This window comes from Canis lupus, chromosome 13, assembly GCF_048164855.1.
Source record: "Canis lupus baileyi chromosome 13, mCanLup2.hap1, whole genome shotgun sequence".
In the NCBI taxonomy this organism is placed as follows: Eukaryota; Metazoa; Chordata; class Mammalia; order Carnivora; family Canidae; genus Canis; species Canis lupus.
In genome coordinates, this window is record NC_132850.1 from 60,832,384 (window position 1) to 60,840,358 (window position 7,975).

The window sequence follows — 7,975 nt, forward strand, 5'->3', positions numbered from 1 at the left end:
CTGGCATTCTAAAATGACCTCAGAGGTATGAGTCCTCATGATCCAGAAAATAAAGGGTTTTAAAGCCAATCTAAGAAAATATTTTAAAGTGATTGAGAGCCATTAGAGGGTTGTAAGCAAGAAATAGATCAATGGAAGTGAGTGAGCAGGTAATGAGAAGACTGGCCCAAATAAAAGTAAGAGGACTTTTTTAGGGAGGATATAATGGAAGCACTTAAATGTAGGCAAAACAGTTAAATTAGGAATAGTTGGGAAAAGAAAAAAAAAGGAATGGTTGGGAAAGAAAATCAACAAGCATTTTTCAATTACAGTGGGTTGACTTACAGTATGCTGGGTACTAGAGATATAGAAGATAATAAAAAAACAATCCGAGAACTCACATTCAGTGGAAGAAAAACTTAAATTAAATAATGATAAGACCTTGTGCTCTTGTAATAGTCATCACACACGATTGTAATTTCATTGACTATTTTTCCTGCTGGACTAAGAGGAGCCCTAGGTAAAGAAACTTGCCTACTTCATGTTTCTTTCTTGTCTTTCTTTTTTGTGATCTTCAGCTCTGAGTACAGTGACTATGACATAATGGACACGATACATGTACTTTATGAATGAATTAATAAATATAAGCGCAATGATGAAGATACATATGGGTAGTATAAGAACCCAAGGGGAAGGGACATCAGGTAAGATTTACTAGAGATGGCCCTGAGCTAGTGAGAAGTAGGTTTGACATTCCAGGAAAACAGGGCTGCTCAGAAAATTCTGAGAACAATTGGCTTGAGGTTCTAGAGTGTAACTTGAGATGTGGAGACCTAAGTAAGGAGAGTTTAATAAATAAGCATGTGTCATTTCAAGGTTGCATTCGTGAGCCACCGTTAAGACTTATTCCATAGATGATGAGGAAACAGTTTTCAACAAAGGATGGGTCTGTTCAGGCTGATGTGGCACGGCACTGGTTTGGAGCATAGGTTTGATGTAGATTGCACCGGGTTTAAGGAAATCAGTCATTTGGTGCCTTGACAGAGAGGTAAGTGAAATGTTTGATTGTCTGTTAATCTGGAGTTTTGAAGTGGAGACAGGTGAGAAGGCTGACATAGTGACCCCCCCTTATTACCTACTCCCCCTCTTCCTTTTATACTTATATTAGAGCCATTTGACTCCCACCTACAGTCTTGCCCTTGCCCTGAGACTTGAGATTAAATCCGTCTAAAGTCAGAGGTAATTAAGAAGGGAGATCTGAGAGCCCAAGGGACTAAAATCCAGGTCAGCCCTGTTGCTCCTCTCATTCTGATTTTTCACCTTAAATTTAGTAATCTGGCTGTTGCCTTGTTTTTCAAATCAAGATCAAAGCTCTCCCATATGTCTACCAGGACTGGGGCCAGGTCTTATTGTTACTAATTGCCTTGATTGCAGAGCTACCACCAGTCTGTATAATATTTCTCTTGTGAATTATAAAAACTTCTCTAGGATAACGCAGCTACAGCTTAAGACTTACAGGATTGGGAGTTAGTCTTATTGACTCCCTTGTGGGACACCTTTGTGCAGTTCACAAATTGCACAGCTGTACATGTGGGTCCTGTCTGAACCCTGTGTTGTATCACTGAACCTCAGCCTCATGACCTTCATCTTGCTACCAAGCCTCTAACACAGGATTGACCACTTGCCTGGATCTTTACCCATCATCTTCTTCTTGAAACTCCACTGAGTAACTTTTACCTGCTAAGACGGGTTAGGATTTGAGGGGTACAGAGTGGTTTTAATTATTAGTTTCATTTTGGAGGAATGTATTTGGTTTTTTCAATTAGACTTAGAAAGTATATATTAATAATTCAAATCATGTATTTTTCTTTTTAAATTATTTACTCATGTTATTAGAAAATTAAGCACTTGATTTTATTGTATAGTTAATTTTTTTGTACATGATTGGATAAAATGTCTACTATTATATTTTTCCCCAAGAATGCTATCTATATTATAAAGCAGTATTCTTATATGGTATAGATCTCTATTTTGTTCCATTGTTTATATGTGTATTGTAATACCGATACAGCATTGTGTTAATTACTCTAGCTTTATAAGAATTATATGTGTGTGTGTGTACTATTTATTTGTGCTATTTTTTTTTGTTTGAAAGTCTACTAGTTTGATTTTATAATGGCTACAAAATGTTTCTTTTAGGTAATGTTTACATGATATATCTTTTTCAATTGTCCTTTCCTTTATTTTTATATCCTTATGTTTTATTTAAATCTCTTTTAAGTAGCATATAGTTAGCTTTGTTACTGTCCTATATAATAATCTTCATCTTTAAATTGGAGAAATTAGTTCATGTTTATTTACATTAATAATTGATATGTTTGGATCTATCACTTTGCTATTAAGTATTTTCCATTCCCTTTCTCTCATTTAGGTCACTCAGTTGCTCAAAATAGATATGATTTAAGTTATTTCAGCAAGATCCCTTCAGTGAGACACAAATATCCTCAGAAATAGAGAACTTTTAACAAATATAAAATCATATCTTGAATGAAGCAGGATATAAAATGAATAGTCAGAGATCTAAGGAAGTCAGAATTGAACAAACAATGGGTGGGCAGCTTTTATGGAGACACAGTAGGTCTATTCAATCCCAGTATTGGAGGGACCTAAGTTATAGCTAGAAAAGGGGCCAAGGGTCAAGAGTACAGTGAGTTGTTCCTGATTAATTCCCACAGTCATCAGGTATCTGTATTAGTCACTCTTATCTGCACATAAAACCACCTCACTGTTGCTATATCATATACTAATGCGTACTTATTCTCACATTTGAGACCATGTGGCTCACCCTCTATGGCCTCAGTTTCAGAGGTTTTCCACTCAAAGGATATTCATTTTGGAGCCCAGAAAGTAGGAATAGTGCTTCTTTGGGAGAGATCAGAATCATTCTCTGAATGTGTGTCAATAGACAATGCTACTTAAGACCCAAATTTGAACTTGTACTTTCTCACTTCCATTGACCAAAACAAGTCACAGGAAGAAAGTTAAAAAGTAGAGGGACATATCCTCCTTCTAAGGAGGTATGAGGTTAGGGAAATAATATTGGCTGAGCAAAAGTTTAATAAATCTCAGTGCCTAGCTAGAAAACACTTTGAAAGCACCCCTCATTCTTTTCTGTACTTTTTGCTCATGTAGAAAAAATGTCATCCTTAAGCTTCTATCCCTCTTATTTTGGTCTTCATGAGTCTTTAAATGAAATCAGGAAAGCAGCGGGGTCCCCCCCACCTTTTTTAAAAATAAAATCAGCTTGCAATAGCCTACCATATATTTTAGAACTTGAAAAAAAATTCATATAAGATATTCAACTCCTCTCTTCCTCCCACAACAGGGACTTCTATAGTGCTCTTCAGACACAATAAACATCTATTTCTGTAGGTAATTTCAGCTAAGTTCCATCAGATGTAATACAGCCTGAAATTATACTATTTTGAAATTAGTTCATATAGTAGGCATCAGAATAGTAGAAATTCATAACGTAGTGATAAGACTTTAATCATTTTATTTTTAACATCAGACAAAAATAACATTACCAATGTATTAGAAATATTATATAGAAAATAAGATGAAGGCACTTCCAAGAATGCACTCACATAAGTAAAATGCATTGCATTGTCTGCTTGCCAAATAAAAATCGCATAAATGTAAATTCTTCACGTACAAGAAATACCCAAATTAAGGAGGAATAAGAGCAAGATGCATAATCAAAAAAGCATAAATAAAACAAATACCTGCAACCTATTGAATACATGTAACAAAACCAACAGTATAGGAGATGATAGCAGAATATGGGAGCGGCTCTTTTCGATGGTTGGAGTTTTGTCATTACCTAATATTCACATATTCAAAGGATATTCAGATATTCAGATAAATTCATAGTAGGCACTTCAAAGAGAAATAAAAGAACTGCATGAAGGGATTTCTGACAATGCTGAAATGGCATGTATTTTTATTTTTATTTTTTTATTTTTTAATAATAAATTTATTTTTTATTGGTGTTCAATTTACCAACATACAGAATAACACCCAGTGGCATGTATTTTTAGAAACTGTGTGAAGACAAAACGGTCTCAATGAGAATTTTAATGGGTTTGGTTGATGCAGAATGGCAAAGCATCACTGATGCTGGGAAGTCACCAGAAACAAAGATAGAGCACAACTGAACCACCTGGACAGAAGATAAAGTAAAAAAAGAAACTGAGAGACTTGGAAAAAGAAAGGAGAGAAAGAAAAAGGAGGGAGTGGTAAAAAAGAAAGGAAAGAAGGAAGGAAGGGATGGAGGGAGAGAGGAAGGAAGGGAGGAAGGAATGGAGAGAGGGAGGAAAAAAGGAGGGAGGAAGAAAAAAATCATTCAGGGCAAGTGCCAGTTTTAACTTTCAAGTGCTCCTATAGGTGTTTGCTTTGTTACTGCTTTTATTCTATAAGAACTTTTTTTCTTTTTTGCTGTAAAAAAATATACCCCCAAAATATGTCTAAAATTTTTACGTGCAGACTGGGAAGTTTTCTCTGAACATTTAAACTCTTTATTGCCAGAAATAAAAGTCTATTCTTATGAAAATCTTTACCAAATCTTAGGCAGAAACGAGGCTCTTACATTACCATACAGTTTCCTAAATCTTTCTGTGGCTGCTATTCTAAGATGCTCAGTTTCTGTAAATCAAAGTCTTTTTCTTTCGGGATAATTTACATACATAAATTTGTAAAATATAATGTATCACAAAAATTCTAGAAGTCTCTTTCCCGTCCGCTGTTTCTATAGCAGCATCCACTTTTTGAATGAGTAAAATGCAATCCATAAGCAATCTGGACTGTGGGGATGATCCACAGGGAATATTACAAGAGATTTAGGGAGGAAAATTATTTGGTGAATATTCAAATTTTATCCTTCCTATTTACTTTTGAATCCCAAATTTATGAAGGACAAACACTAAAGGTGCAAAGCATAGCTCATTCTCACTGGTGCCTTAACATCAGGATATAGGGGTCAGTGGGCTTTCTTCTTCCTGCTCCCATCTTTCTTCAAAAACCATACTACTTTGAAGATTATACATTTTGATATACCACCTACCAACTTTCTTTATTTCTGTCATAAACCATATTCTGGGTCATTCTCCAGTTACAGAAGACTTGAAATCTTAATCTTTCATGTACATGATTCTCAGAGTAAATGTATTGGCCTCTCAGTTCTTCACTCTCATCCTTGATTTTCTTCCTCCGTCCTCATCTTGGTGAGACTTTCCCATCATTCCACCCTACCCTGCGACTATCATGACAGGTAGCTGCACCATCACAGAAATTTCTGTTTGAGTATCCCATGCTCTGACCAGTTCATCTAGCTCTGGTAGCTCCTACCAATTTGCTTACTTCAAAAATCTAATCTGTCCTAATTCTTTGATCTCGGCCAATGTACTTTTCCAATATCACTACTCTCTCTTTTCTTCAATTTCTTCTTTACCTATTGTCAGTGGCCATCATACCACTCTCACGCAAACACCTCAAAATCACATGTGCGCCCTCTGTTATATATTCTAGAAAAAAAAATCCCATCCCTTGTTGAATCCAGCTATCTATCTTCCCTCATTACAGAAGAAAATATTTACTCTCATAACTTGTGATGGACTATGCTGTAAAAATAGTGAAGGAAGCCCTCAGACCAGCGTTCACACGTGCCCAGCCACCCTAGTCTGTTTGGCCACAAAGGTTCAATTTCACCCTTTCTGCCATGACTATTTTATACCTTCTCTCTTCAAATTTCTGATACCCCTCTTGAGCGATGCCCTTATGTTTTTACTTTCTTATAAAAATACTCAAAACCAAACACAAACTATACATCAATAAATTTGCATCCATCCATATTCGTATTATCTCTGTTTTCCTTCTTGCCACAAAAGAGTAAGTGTTTCTGCTTCCCAAAAAATGTCAACTCGACCATGATCCTCTGTGTTCTGTCTCCTCTTCCCTTCGCCTCTTTCTCCTAGAGCAATTTCTTCCTGATTATTGAATCCTTTGTGTTCTCTGTAGCTCCTTTATGCTACCTCAGCATTACCTTCCCTGACCCCTTACCCTTTATTGTCTTCCATCCTGTATTGGTCCCCTTAACTTTATATTTTTATTTCCATCCTTCCTGTTTATTCATGAAGCTACTCAAATCAAGCTTCTAATTCCATCAAATTTACTGATACTGTTTTTGCAGTGGTCTCAAACAGTTTTCCTATTACTAAATTCAATAGCCTACTCATTAGTCTTACCTTGATTGGGCTCTCAGCAGTGTTGGAAATCACTGACCACTCTTTGCTCCTCAAAATAATTTATTCTCTGCATCTAGGATACAACTATCTTGTTTTCTACTTCACAGGCAGCCCAGAGCTCCTTTGCAGATTTTACCTTCTCTAACTAACCTCTAATATTGGAATTCTCAAAGCTGAACCTCGATCTTTGTTGTCATATCTAAATACTCTCTCTCCTTCAGTAGTTTCTAGTTGCATATCTTTACAAACACATTAACACATAATATCAACTTCGTCGTTTAGATCTCTCCTCCCAACTTCTCCTCTGAACTCTAGACTCATATCAGACTGTCCACCTGGAATCTCCACTATGTAATGTGTTAGTTGTTATAACACTAGCTACTTTCACAAACAAATTTTCAAATTTTTATGGCTTAATATAGTAATAGAAAAATTATTTCCCATTTACATAAGCAGTGTAATTTGGAGGGTCCCAAAAGCGTCCTTCCTCCTGGTAATGAGGTAGGTCTCAGACTCGTTCTTTATTATGTTTCTACCCTCATCCTTAGATTCAGAAGGTCTGAAGACATTCTGCATGCAGTTGAAAGCATATGCAGATGAACCGAGATGACATTTTCTGCCCAGAATGACACACAAACCTTTCTCTTTTGTTCCACTGATAACTAATCACATGGCCCCGTGCAGATGCAATACAAGCTGGAAATATTATCTCCAGCTGAAAAGCTGCTCACCAGCAACAATAACCCGGAGCTAAAGGGAGAATGAATCTTTGATATACGGTTAGTCATCTCTGCCACATTCTGCCTTTCTTGACAGCAAATCAGCATCCAAATATTTTTTTCTCCTACAAAAAATACAATGAACCCTTGAACAACAGAGGTTTGAACTGCGTGGGTTGACTTATATGTGGATTTTTTGGATAAATACAGGACAGCAGTATAAATGTATTTTCTCTTCCTAATGATTTTCTTAACATCTCTTTTCTCTAGCTTCCTTATTGTAAAATACATATATAATACATGTCACATACAAAATATGTGTTAATTGACGTTAATGTTAGCAGCAAGGCTTTCAGTTAACAGTAGGCTCTTCTTAGTGGCTAAGTTTTTGGTGAGTTAAAAGTTACACGTGGATTTTCAACTGTAGCTATCAGTGTCCCTAACCCCTGTGTTGCCCAAGGGTCAACTGTGTTGCTGAAGAGTCAACCCTTCTTTAAGAGATGAAACCAAAATTGTGCACCAGCTACTTCATCCAGCTGAGTTCAAAATCTCTGGGTGGTGAATGATTCTATCCAGCAGGGGTGGGTATGGTCCTTTGCACTCTGGCAACACATGAACTAAAAGGAAAGCTCTCTATTCAATCCTCCACCTTGACAACACCCAATATATAGTGAAAGAGCAAGGACAAAAAAAAAAAAAAAAAAAAAAAGGAAGGCAATAAAACCTCACATTCTGAAAACAGAAGTGTCTGGGAAACATTCTCTAAACCAACTAAAGGAGAACTGTGTTTTCCTCTACCTTGCACACCGCTTTACTTCTGGCCACCAAATATGTAAGGTTTTTTTTTCCCTTATTACTGAGCAATTTTCTGACACCAGCTCAGGGTCCTACAATTCAACTCAGTTTTGACATTATCTATCTGGAGATAGTGTTAGATCCCAAAGACTGAGGACCCAGTTTCACAAGACTGCTCCC

General features: G+C 36.5%; 1 long non-coding RNA gene across 3 annotated transcripts in view; it reads left to right on the forward strand.

The window, feature by feature from the left end:
* Positions 1–811: 811 nt before the first annotated feature.
* The window catches only part of LOC140603168 (uncharacterized), a 33,128-nt gene continuing 25,964 nt past the window's right edge, over positions 812–7,975 (forward strand). For all 3 annotated transcript variants that reach the window (XR_012006225.1, XR_012006223.1, XR_012006224.1), the window contains exon 1: positions 812–1,079. This is a non-coding gene — a long non-coding RNA (uncharacterized lncRNA). The remainder of the gene's footprint in view (positions 1,080–7,975) is intronic.